Source organism: Penaeus chinensis, chromosome 36, assembly GCF_019202785.1.
Source record: "Penaeus chinensis breed Huanghai No. 1 chromosome 36, ASM1920278v2, whole genome shotgun sequence".
Taxonomy (NCBI): Eukaryota; Metazoa; Arthropoda; class Malacostraca; order Decapoda; family Penaeidae; genus Penaeus; species Penaeus chinensis.
Window position 1 is genome coordinate 10,725,196 of NC_061854.1, and position 12,500 is coordinate 10,737,695.

Sequence of the window (12,500 nt, forward strand, 5' to 3'; positions counted from 1 at the left end):
ACAACTGCATCACCAACCTCCGTGTCGGGATAAAAAGCTTTCTAGAACTGATAATCCATTTTATAAAAGATAACCAAAACAATTTTCAATATATAGATTCATAAACACGCCCCTTAGTCACCGTATATCTACCACATTCAACTAATTTTGCAACCGATCAAGAAGATATTAAAAACGGATTACATTTTAGATAATATAATAATATCCGGGTTAATCTCCTCCCGTGCCGTATTTCATGCAACTCCCCGGCTTTTCCTCTCCCCCGGCCGCTATTAGGCGCGCGGGCTGCACCTCAGGAACCGAAATTAACCTCCGCCCCTTCGATCTCACCGTCTATATTCAGGAGCGCGGTTTTTGTCTTCCTCCGGGATTTCAAATGGCGCAATCAGAGGTTTCGCATCCCCTTAATGTGGTGAGCAGGTCTGATTTGATTTGCTGATTTGGGCTGACTGGCCGTTCGACTCGTCGGCTTCGAACAGGTGATTCGGAAAGATGATATTGATTTCCGAAGCGAATTGAGAGAATAGACGAAACTCCGCAACAACACACGAATTTCACCAGTTTAAACGATATTCATATTTAGAAAATGTTAGGCGACAGTGATAACAGCACACAGCAAGGTGATGGATGAACGGAAAAGTGAGCAGATGGAGCAACATCGGCCCTCATCCGCCTCCATCGAAACCTGTGACAGGGCTGGTCAGTGAGGGGAAAATCCAGCCAAGAAGCATCCGAACTTGTCGCAAACTTTCCCTTTCCTAAAGTCACCCGGGAAACCAAGGCTTTCTTTCTCATCTAAAACACACCTACGCACGGATAGCCATATTCCCTACGAACAACATCCAATAAAAATACTTAAAGTGAACTGAATCAGGTGCCTTATGAAATGTGAAAGTAAATTTACCATATTAATGATGAAGATAAGGTACCAGTTAGCAACAATAAGTAAATATATGCAATTTAAAGCATACTATATATACACACATATTTATAAACATATATATACATATGTATATAAATGTGTATTATATACACAAATGTATATATGTATATAATATATATGTATATATGTATTATATATACAAGCAAATATGTATATATATACACATTAAATATACATGTATACACATTATATATACATATACACATATATACATTATATATACATATGCATATATACATTTTACATACATATGTATATATGAATATATGTATATATACATATATATATGTATATATACATGTATATATATATACATATATACATACACATATAGACATATTTATATATACATTATATATACATATGCATATATACATTTTACATACATATGTATACATGAATATACGTATATATACATATATATAAGTATATATACATATATACATACACATAGACATATTTGTATATACATACATATATAGACATATTTATATATATACATACATATATACATAAATATATATACATAATTATATACACATATATGTATATATATATTTGTATATATGTGTATATATAAATATGTATGTATGTATGTATAATACATATATATATATGTAGATGTGTATATATATGTATATATATATATGTCTATATATGTATATATATAAATATGTCTATATATGTATATATATAAATATTTCTATATATGTTTATATATAAATATGTCTATATATGTATATATATACACACAATATATACATGCACACATATATACATGCATACATATGTGCGTGTGTGTGTGTGTGTGTGTGTGTGTGTGTGTGTGTGTGTGTGTTTGTGTGTGAGTGTGAGTGTGAGTGTGAGTGTGAGTGTGAGTGTGGGTGTGGGTGTGGGTGTGGGTGTGGGTGTGGGTGTGGGTGTGGGTGTGGGTGTGGGTGTGGGTGTGAGTGTGAGTGTGAGTGTGTGTGTGTGTGTGTGTGTGTGTGTGTGTGTGTGTGTGTGTGTGTGTGTGTGTGTGTGTGTGTGTGCGCGCGCGCATGCATATGCGTGGGCATGTTTGTACAGTAAAAAGTTATAAAGAAAATATATTGTGTTTTCGACTTTCTTTTCATGAAAAGTACAAATCCACACAAAAAAATGAAACATCATGGTAATGCTCTTATATTAATTTCTGAGCTGATTTCAAAACCTCACTCGCTTTATCGCTTACAAAGGGATTTAGCGTTCATAATATCACACGCTTACTGAAGTCCGACTTTTCTCACAATATGGACGGACGAAAGGAGATAAAAAGTATGATTCACCTTTCTGCACTCGGCCACCGCGGCTCCAATCCGCTCTCCCATACTGCCCTTCCCCTGCCACTTTCGCGACCCCGTTACTACGACTTTCCAATTCTACAGACCGCCAAAACGCTTTCGCCTCTAAAGTGTGTATACCTCGTCTGAAACTCCAGTGGCCTGGAGAGACACCCCCTGCCCCTCGCCCCTTTCCCCTTTCCCTCGCATGAGCTTCAAATCTCAACTGGAGGCCAAAATATGGCCCTAAATCTCCCGAATACACATTCAGCCTCGAATATTGGAATGGGAAGAGCGGGCGGCCGGGCGGGGGCGGCGGGAGGGTCAGGGCGGGAGAGACTGTATTGACACCGGGAATATTCGATTACGTACTCCGTTTTCTATGACGGTTCGGAATTCAGGGCTAGTTTTGATGTTCCTCCGCTCGAACAGTAAACACTTTCTGATGGGTGAATCGCGGTCTAGCTGTATTTGGATTCGATCTCTCCTTCGACGTGAGGCTTGAGAAGCTAAGATTATCACCTGTGAAGATCAGCATTCAATGATTTCTCCAAATGTTTGTATTTGCTTGATAGAACACAATGCTGACAAACTTTCTAATTGTGCCGGGTAGGTAATTTACGCTTCTTTCGTTGATTCAAGAATAAATAAAGCAAACACGATGATTCGTCACTTCCTGCCAGTGGTTGAGTTCGATCTCAAGCGAAGATATGTATCAGACACAGTGTCACACGGAGTTACTAATATCGTCGTAACTTTTCAAAAGTTTGCTACCGCCCCTTCCCCCTTCCTTCCTTCCAGCTTGCAGCCGTAAATCCAGAGCGCAGCGCAGTTTGAGGGAAGGTCAGCACTATGTCAACACTGATAATTCCGTTTCAAGCGGAAGCCGTTCAAATTTAGTGGTGTAATTCCATTGTTAGCGGAACAGAAATGCTGCCAATTATCCTCCAGCAGATATTGTGAAAATGTCTTCTCGCAAGCTGCGTAAATTAGTGTTCCCGGGCGAGTCTGCGATGGAAGGATACCAGATACGTATCAAATACAACTAGGATTGAAGTGTAAGGGATGGAGGATGAAAGACAAGACCCCCATTTATTCACCGACGTCAAAGCAAATCTAGAAAATAAAAGGCGACTCATCTGCACTAGCATTCACAACCAATGAAGCGACATGGAGCCACACACAAAAAACACCGCGCGGCGCCCAAAAATCACACTTGCTATTCAGAGCGGCTTCCCACCGGCGGGACGGAGACGGGTGTGTTAAAATCGGAATGTGTAGATCGCGCCGAGCAATGCGGATATTGCTGTGCCATTTATGGTATCCGTGAGGAAGGCATGTTGCTGATGAGGATTGTGACTGCGATGAGGAACTCTCGGACTAGAACGTCTCTCACCTTATGATACTAGCCGCTTTAGGGAAAGGCAACAAAGTTAAAGTCTGATAGTAATAAACACACGGTGACATAGATTTAAAGAAAAAATTGACTCTGCAAAGATACACCAAGGTAACACCAGAAAGAAAACAAGGCAATGTAAACTTACAAGGAATACCGCTCTTGGCAGACTATTAAACAAACACTCGCGTGGGATTCCAAGTCTATAAACACCACTCGCCCTAGGATCAGATACCATACAAGACCCTGCACATAACCATGCAAACACATCCGCACGAGTGAAGTTTGAAAGTTTCATGCACCAGTTCTCAGGAAGACAAAATTCCAAGCTTAAACTCGATCTTGTGCTGCTTCACAAGAGGGAGGAAGGAGGAAGGAGGAAGGAGGAAGGAGGAGGAGGAGGAGGGAGAGGGAAAGAGAGAGGTAAACTGATAGATAGACATGTATACAGAGAGAGGGAGAGAGAAAGAAAGAGAGATAATAACGTCAAGGAATATCCAATGAGAAATACAGCCTTTTGTTTTCTGAAGAAAAATCTAAATATAGCTGCATGACGCAATGATGAGTGTTCAATTTCTGGCGGAATAATCTCCATCTCGCTTTTGGTCGAGCTTCTCTCTCTGTTTCTTCTATTCCATTACGGGTTTTTCTCCCCTTTTATTTTTAGCATTTCTTTGATTTTTTAATTGCTTCTGCCTTTCCTTTAATGCAGACGATTGAGCAAGTGGTTAAAATAAGAGAAAGAGGAGACAAGAGAGAAGAAGAGAGGGAGAGAAAGAGAGAGTCGCGGAAAGAGGGAGGGAGGGAGGGAGGGAGGGAGGGAGGGAGAGAAGGAGGGGAGGAGGGGATAGAAAAAAAGGCAAGTATGTGGGCGGTACGTGGGCGGAGGAGGCAGAGCAAACGCTCTATAAAAAAGACAAAGGAAGTGAATCCACGGAAGAAAAATACGCAGGGCGGGGGGGGGGGGGGGGGGGGCGGAGCAAATAACGAATACAACAAATGTACACAAAAGAGAGATGAAAGAGAAAAACGCTGATAAGGCAAATACAGTGGAACGGACGGAGAGAGGGAGAGATAGAGATAAAGATAGAGATAGAGATAGAGAGAGAGAGAGAGGAGAGAAAAACACGCAGACGAAGAAGCCGAGAAGGGAGACGGAGCGAGAGGACGGGGCCGCGAGAGGGCGTGGGGGTCCAGCAATATCCGGGTCACTCCAGAGATGATAAAATTGCTCAGGTCTCCCAATTGGGCTGGAGAGTCACTTTGCTTTATAGAGGCCATTTTATATTTCGCCTTTTATCGCTCCGATCGGGGGGCTGGGGAGAGAGAGGGGGGCTTAAGGAAAGGAATTCTCAAACGGACAAATGTTTCCTCGCCGCGATAGAGTTATGGCAGGAGACTTCTTACCATCCCTCACAATGGTTCCCGTGATGTAATTTCCGTCTTCCTCTCTTCCATTTTCTATTTCTGCATCAGTTTATTATCATTCTACGCACGCACACTCGCGCGCGGGGGACTTACACACGCAGACACGGACACAGACACAGATACATACTCTCTTACGCACCATCTCTCTCTCCCTCTCACTCTCTCTCTCTCTCTCTCTCTCTCTCTCTCTCTCTCTCTCTCTCTCTCTCTCTCTCTCTCTCTCTCTCTCTCTCTCTCTCTCTCTCTCTCTCTCTCTCTCTCTCTCTCTCTCTCTCTCTCTCTCACACACACACACACACACACACACACACACACACACACACACACACACACACACACACACACACTCACACACACACAAACACAAACACACACACAAACACACACACATACACAAACACAAACACACACACACACAAACACAAACACACGCACACGCACACAAACACACACAAGCACACACACACACACACACACACACACACACACACACACACACACACACACACACACACACACACACACACACACAAACACACACACACACACACACACACACACAGAGACCACGGCCGATAGTGGTCTCATAATGGCTGTCCAAGGTCGGGGTCACGCCGGTTGTCTCCCCCCTCCCCTTCCCCCGGTCCTCACGACTTTCACTTTCGCTCTCGACCTCCCGATAGTCGCAGCAGATTCCTATCTGTCTGTCTGTCCTTTTCTCTTTCTATCCTCCTGTTTGCCTGCCGTGCTCTCCTTCTAGCCTTCTATCCGTTAATTGCTATGTCCCATTCTCTCTCCTGCCTTTCCCTATGTCGGGGCGCTTTGTCTTTTCACAATGTCCAAAGTATTTAATGTACCTTGTAAGTTTTTTGTAATATTTGAACAGTTTTAAGTTTATGATTACCTTTTTTTGCTGTAAAATCTTGTTACATATTGTTATATACTTTTATATACGTCTTTCTCTTATCTTGCAATCTTCTTTCCATTGCCGTATTTTCTCCATGCCTTCCTCTTACGTTTCCTTACCTTCCTTATCTTTCTCATCTCCCTCTCCCCCATACGAACGCCAGGCTGCCCACACTTTCCCCTCGCCGCTCAAATCTGTTTAGAGTTTTCCAGCCACTGTTCACAAGTTTAAAGGGGAAAAAAAAAAAAACGCGCGCATTTTTTCCGGCCAACAAACTTTCGCTAAAGAACATGTGCACGATCCCGGAAATGCCAAGCATGCGTTTTCTTATTTTCTTCTTCCTCCCCCCACCCTGCCTTTGTTCTTTTTCTTCTTTCTTTCTTTTTTTTTCTCTACATTTTTACTTACAGAAAGATCGATGGTCAGGCAAGATTCCGTGTCTTCCTTGCGAGAGGCCGGGCTAAGAATTAAAGAAGGATGATAAAGAAAGAAAGAAAGAAAGAAAAAAAAATGGCGGAATTATACGAAAGGGAAAACAAAGAAAGAGGTAATGAGCAGGAGGTCGTTATGCTGTAAATCTTGAGCTACACGAACCTCCTCCATCTCCTCCTCCCCCTCCCCCCCAACCAACCCCATTTTGCTCTCACCCCCCACCTCATCCTCTTCTCCACGTCCTAATTATCCACTCTTCATCTTCTTCCTATCTTCACCACCTCCTCCTCCACCTCCTCTTCATCCTCTTCCTATCTTCACTACCTCCTCCTCCACCTCCTCTTCGGCCCCCCTTGCCCCCCCCCCCCGCCAACATTCTGGACACAGCAGCTTCTCCCGGCCGCTAGGAAGCCCCGGGTTTCCGGCCGAGGCGCCAACCTTGGTAATGACCAACGCAGAGACACTGACGGAACTGCTGGAGTGCTCTGCCTGCCGACCTCAAGTGGGGCGCTATTTTTGGGCGGGAGTGAGAGTGGCGCTGAATGTGTGCGCGGAGGCTGTGGGGGTAGTGGGGAGGAGGAAGAAGACGTCGGGGGGAAAAGGAAGGAGGAAGAAGGACGATGTGGGGGGCAGAAGGAGGAAGAGGTGGGAGGGAGAGATTGGGAAGAGAGGAAGAGGAAGGCGGAATAGGTGGAGGTAAAGGCGGAGGTACAGGAGTAGGTTGGGGAAGAGTGAAAGAAAGGGCGTGGGGGAACGAGGAGGAGGGGGTGGTGTGGAAGAAGGGTAGTGGGAAGAGGAGGTGGGAGAGGAAGGAGGCATATGTGGAGGAAGGGAGGAGGATGTGGACGGGAAAGGAAAGACAAAGTAGCGAAGAGGAGGAAGAGGTGACTGGGAGGAGGAGGAGGAGGAGGAGGAGGAGGAGGAGGAGGAGGAGGAGGAGGAAGCTGGGGAAAGGAGGAATAGGAAGAGTTGTGGGGAGGACGAAGGAGGAAAAGGCAGAGGGAAGGAAGAACGAAGAAGAGTTGGGAGGAGGAAGGTGGAAGAGCTGGGGGAGGCGGTAGAGGAAGAGGAAGAGTGTGTGTGACGTAAAAAAGGTTGGGGTAGAGTGCCCTCACCCAAAAGCACTCGGACTCACCTTCACCGCCATTACTCCATCGCCAACTCCTTTGTCTGGCGGTGAGACAAGAGGCGCCCGAAGGAGAGGAGAGAGGGGAAAGGGGAGAAAGGAGAAGGCAGAGGAGAAGGGAGAGGAGAGGGGGAGGGGAGAGAAGAAGGGGGGTTCAAGAGAATTAATGTAATTATCACAATTCTTTCCAATTTGATTTTTAACAAATTATTTTTTCCTCGCTCGAACTGACTGATGCTGCCGGCTGTCCCTTGTGTCTTTTCAACTGCAATTTGAATCGTATCGTAATCGTCGTATTGAATTGCATTATCATCCATATCTAGGTCTTTTCCTCCCTTTTCACTTTCACTTTCTCTCTTCTTCTGTCTGGCTGTCATTATGTAGTTAATCTGTGTATCTCTCCTCTCCTCGGTTTTCATCTCTCTCTCTCTTAGCCTCCTTTTCTCTCTGCCTCTTCCTCCCCCTTCTCCCTCCTCACCTTTTTTCTCTCTCTTCCCCCTTCTCTCTCTTTCCCCTTCTCTCTCTTTCCCCCTTCTCTCTCTCTCTTCCCCCTTCTCTCTCTTTCCCCATACTCTCTCTCTCTTTCCCCATACTCTCTCTCTCTTTCCCCATACTCTCTCTCTCTTTCCCCATACTCTCTCTCTCTCTCTCTCTCTCTCTCTCTCTCTCTCTCTCTCTCTCTCTCTCTCTCTCTCTCTCTCTCTCTCTCTCTCTCTCTCTCCGTCCACCTCTCCCTCCCTTACTCTCCTATACTTCTGCTTCGAGTATGACACGCAGAAAACTTTACACAAGCTCCAGAGAAGTCAAACCCGACCGAGGGAGGCAAGGCAAGCAGAAAATCCAGGCGATTGAATTATCCATCGCAGAAAATCTAGGCAGAAAAATCGTACCCGCGGAGAAGCAACAACCGCAACAAAAAGCATTTCTCTCATAATGGGAAATACAATACATCCTCGTTTTACATTTCAGGAAATTTACGAACAAAATTTAGAGTGAAACTGGTGCAATAATCTTGTGGGGGGCAAGGCAGTAAAGACAGCGTGATAGATGGCGGTAAAAACATTACTACCAACGCTGGGTCTTAGCCAAGGGGAAGAAAACATTTATACGGGCATTTCTTCAAATCCTGCACTAATGGTACTCAAACGTACCATGGCGACATACAAACACATATATACGTATACACACACACACACACACATACCTTACGTACATGTCAAGATTCCTTCACCATAATTAGCTGCATATTTCTACGCATCCCTTACAGTGTCCTTCCCATTACACCGACCTCGCAGACGCCATGCACAGACGTCAATACGACATCAGCTTTGCATGGCAGGTGTTTTTCTTATCCTCAGCGGCTCCTTTGTTTCGTCTCCCTCCGTCCCCAATGGCTAATTCTGAGCGTTATGAGGAGGGGATAAGAATTCAAGGAGAATATTAACTTCAAGGAAAAAAGCAAGGGTAAACATTAAATGAGAAAGCGGTTCGTGAAATGGGGAAAGAAAACGCGTCCTCCTCAACATTCACAAAGCCACTCTCCGCCATCTAAACCCACCCGGACAAAGTGTTTTTTTTCCTTTTGTTTTTTTCCCCTTCTTAAGGACGTCTCGTTATTTTCTTTGTCGATCCTGGAAAGCGTGTTACCCTGAAGTAATCACAGGAGGAGTAACGCGGGGCATCGAATTCCGAGCCCCGGGGAGATCGACGACGTGCGGGCGAAGAAGATGGAGGAGAGGGGATTTTCCTCGCGACGGGTAAATTGGTCAGGATTACTGTCCATCTCTGTCAAGCAAGTCTATGCAGGCCTACTTACTGCCCTGTACCCTCTCCTCTCTTTTCACTATATTCACAATTCCCCGAAGTGGATTTCAGCACCATACTTTTAGAGAAAAAAATTAGTAGACAGATTTCTTTTCGAAATGTGATAATCGGCACGTCAAGAAAAAGTCGTGAACCGTGAGAAAAGGTTTATGCACGCGCGCATGCCTATGCTTCGTCGCGAACTTTCCCTAATAACTAAAGTGTCTCCCCCACCCCTCTTCCTTTCCACCAAGCGAAGTAAAGTTACCTCAAGCACACTCAGCAACAGGCAGAGGATGCTAATCGAGTCCTGGTGACAAAGTCCTTCCCTCTAACTCCATAGTTCGAGCTCTTTGTACTCGCCGTCATGAGAGTCCCGCTCGCCTCGCCACCGATTCCCCCCGCACTCCACAAGATAAAAAAAAAAAAAAAAAATCGAGGCAACTGCCATTCCGCAGCGCTTTATCTGACTTTACATACACTGCGCTATGTCAGATATCCAACCTCGATGAAGTTGAAATTGAATTGGCTCACGGATTCCCGTCGAGATGGCGGTTCGTGGCTCGTTCCTTTGCCGAGGGAGGTTTGCACTCTGCCTCCCGCCTTTATACGCGGCCTTGTATGTATATGCTTTACAGGCACAGGTGCATATGCGTAAATGCATATCTAGGTATATGTATAAAAGGAAGGAAACGGAGGACTGGAGAAAAGAGGGAGATGAAGGGAAAACCATTAAGATAATATGGATAGACTTGAGAATGAACTAGTTATTAACAGACTTAAGGATAAATAAAAAGGCAAGGGCGATGAAAATTCGGGAAATGAGAGGGATGTCGGCGACTCTTGGGAAAATGAGGTAAAGGAAGGCGACATGATAATCACAAATCATAAGTCTAATGCGGGGAGCGAAGGGAAAATGAATAAGAAGATAAGGACTAAGGGGAAACGAGTGAAGGAGCGAAGAGGGAGAGCCGAAGAGAGATGGATTCGAACATTAATATCCATCCCAGGTCTCATCACCATAATCCATACTCTCTTGTCAATACCTCAGAACAATGGCAATGCCGACCTCGCGCCTTGCTTTCTACACACGGAACAGGAACAACCACAAGGTCGGTGTTGTCACAGCGTTCGGTTCCTCTTCTGACCCTTATTGATAACCAGAGAATAACCTGTTTGTGGCTGCGTTTCAACCGTAGCATTCGCAGCGTGGGGCCTGCAAGCCTCGTCGTCGACGGCACGGTTTGTGAAATATCTAACATTGGAAATTGTTTGATTACAAAGTCATTGAGAATCTGTTGTAAAAAAGAACAAAAATACTTTTTAAGTTCAAATGTATTTTCTGGAAACGTCACCAGAAGCCTACTAGAGCACACTCAAGAAAAACACTATGGAAAAAGCAACAAAACAGGCAACAGGGCATACGAAATCAATTCCCCGAACCCCCTCCTCCAGGGCCCAATTCTGGCCGAGCCAAAGCCGCGCGTCTGCAGCCAGCCATTCCGGAACAAGAAGCTTAACGTTTCCCGACATTACCGGTACGAAGGGGACCGTAATATAATGCGATCAATGCGTTCCATTCGTATTCCGAACCTATGTACCTGATAAAGTGACTATATCAGGGAGGTAAATTTGATAAGTTAATTAACTCGCCGTCATAGTAGGAAATCAGGGTTCCTGATGCAAATCCTACGCTATGTCTACAGCTCACTCAACTACAGTTCTCTCTCGCACGCTTGCGTCACCGGGACGTGGTGCGACTCGCCAGTCCCCGCCATCTGTGTCAATCCTGACGACGAATGCGATTGTATACAATTCTATACAGTTTAACTTCCGCAAGATCCGCCCTTCCTTTGGTTCTTTCCATCTCTTCCAGCCCATTTTTTTTTTTTTTTTTTTTTTTTTGCATATACTCTCGTACTGCCTCCCGCGGATACGCCAACCAGGCAAACTGAACTAAAAAACTGACGGCGGCCTGAATTCCGAAACGTTCCCCGCGAAATCAAAGACGTCATGCTATCACAGAAACGCCTCCGGTTCAACAAATAAACAGGCGGGTGAAGGAAATCGGTGTGAGTTGGGAAGACAGCATGGGTTGCGAAAGAAAAGAAAAAATGAAACAGACGGATAAATGCTGACAAAGACTTGCTGAGAAAGATAGAAGGAAAGAGAGAGAGAGAGAGAGAGAGAGAGAGAGAGAGAGAGAGAGAGAGAGAGAGAGAGAGAGAGAGAGAGAAGAGGGGGGGAGGGGAAATCCAACCACCAGGACCATATGTTCCAGTTACGTAATTCGCACCACTCGCACTACTTCCGGCTGTCGGGAGAAAATCTCGTTCAAGCGTCACGGCGCGAAGACGTAACAAACTTTCCTGGAGACGACAACCCCCGTGAACGGTGAAGTTCCGGATCCCCGCGCCGTCGCCGTGCTGATAATGAACGCGCACACCGGAAGCAGCCACTGCAGATAAATTCAGTGTATCTGACTGAATAATGAATGCAATGAGAAAATGTGCTGTATGCTTTTATCTCGAAGCACATGAATACATGAATTGTTAATGCTGGTGAAAATTTCTGAGGGCGGGTACTGAGGGAGAGGGAAGGGGGAGGAAGCGGCCGGAAAAGAGAAATCGTTCAGGGGAGGGAGGGGCAGCGGGGAATGCAGGAGCAGAGGACGAAAAGGATAATAAATCAACAAGGAAGGGGTCATTATCATATGAGCCATTAGACCTTGGAGAGCTTTCCCTTACTTCCCCAATCCCTCACACACAGACAGACAGGCAGACACACACACACACACACACACACACACACACACACACACACACACACACACACACACACACACACACACACACACACAGAATAAAACACCAAGAAAGAAAAAGACAAAACCCGAGGAGAGAAAGAGCAAGCCCCACGGCAAGAAACGACCTCCGATCGAGGCCGCGCGATGCTTAAGGTGATTATCAGCTGGTCGGCCTCAATGAATGGAACGCCAAAGGTGGAAAAAATGAGACCGGAAGAACATCCCCTTGGCACGCCGGGCCCCGGGGCACGAAAGGACTGGGGTGCGGCGGGGAAGAGGGAGGGAAGTCGGGAGGAGGGGGGAGAGGGAGCGGCGAGAGGGGTGGCAGCGGCGGTGGTGTCGGCGCGGAGGAGGTCAG

The 12,500-nt window shown here is 45.6% G+C and overlaps 2 protein-coding genes across 5 annotated transcripts in view; one reads left to right on the forward strand and one right to left on the reverse strand.

The window, feature by feature from the left end:
* LOC125045146 (protein lin-10-like) overlaps window positions 1–12,500 on the reverse strand; it is an 88,349-nt gene that overhangs the window by 49,171 nt on the left and 26,678 nt on the right. The gene's annotated exons all lie outside the window — the stretch shown is intronic.
* The window catches only part of LOC125045148 (39S ribosomal protein L38, mitochondrial-like), a 19,663-nt gene continuing 19,595 nt past the window's right edge, over window positions 12,433–12,500 (forward strand). The window contains exon 1 of the mRNA XM_047642287.1: window positions 12,433–12,500. This exon is cut by the window's right edge and continues 204 nt beyond it. The gene's annotated coding sequence lies outside the window, so the exon portion shown is untranslated.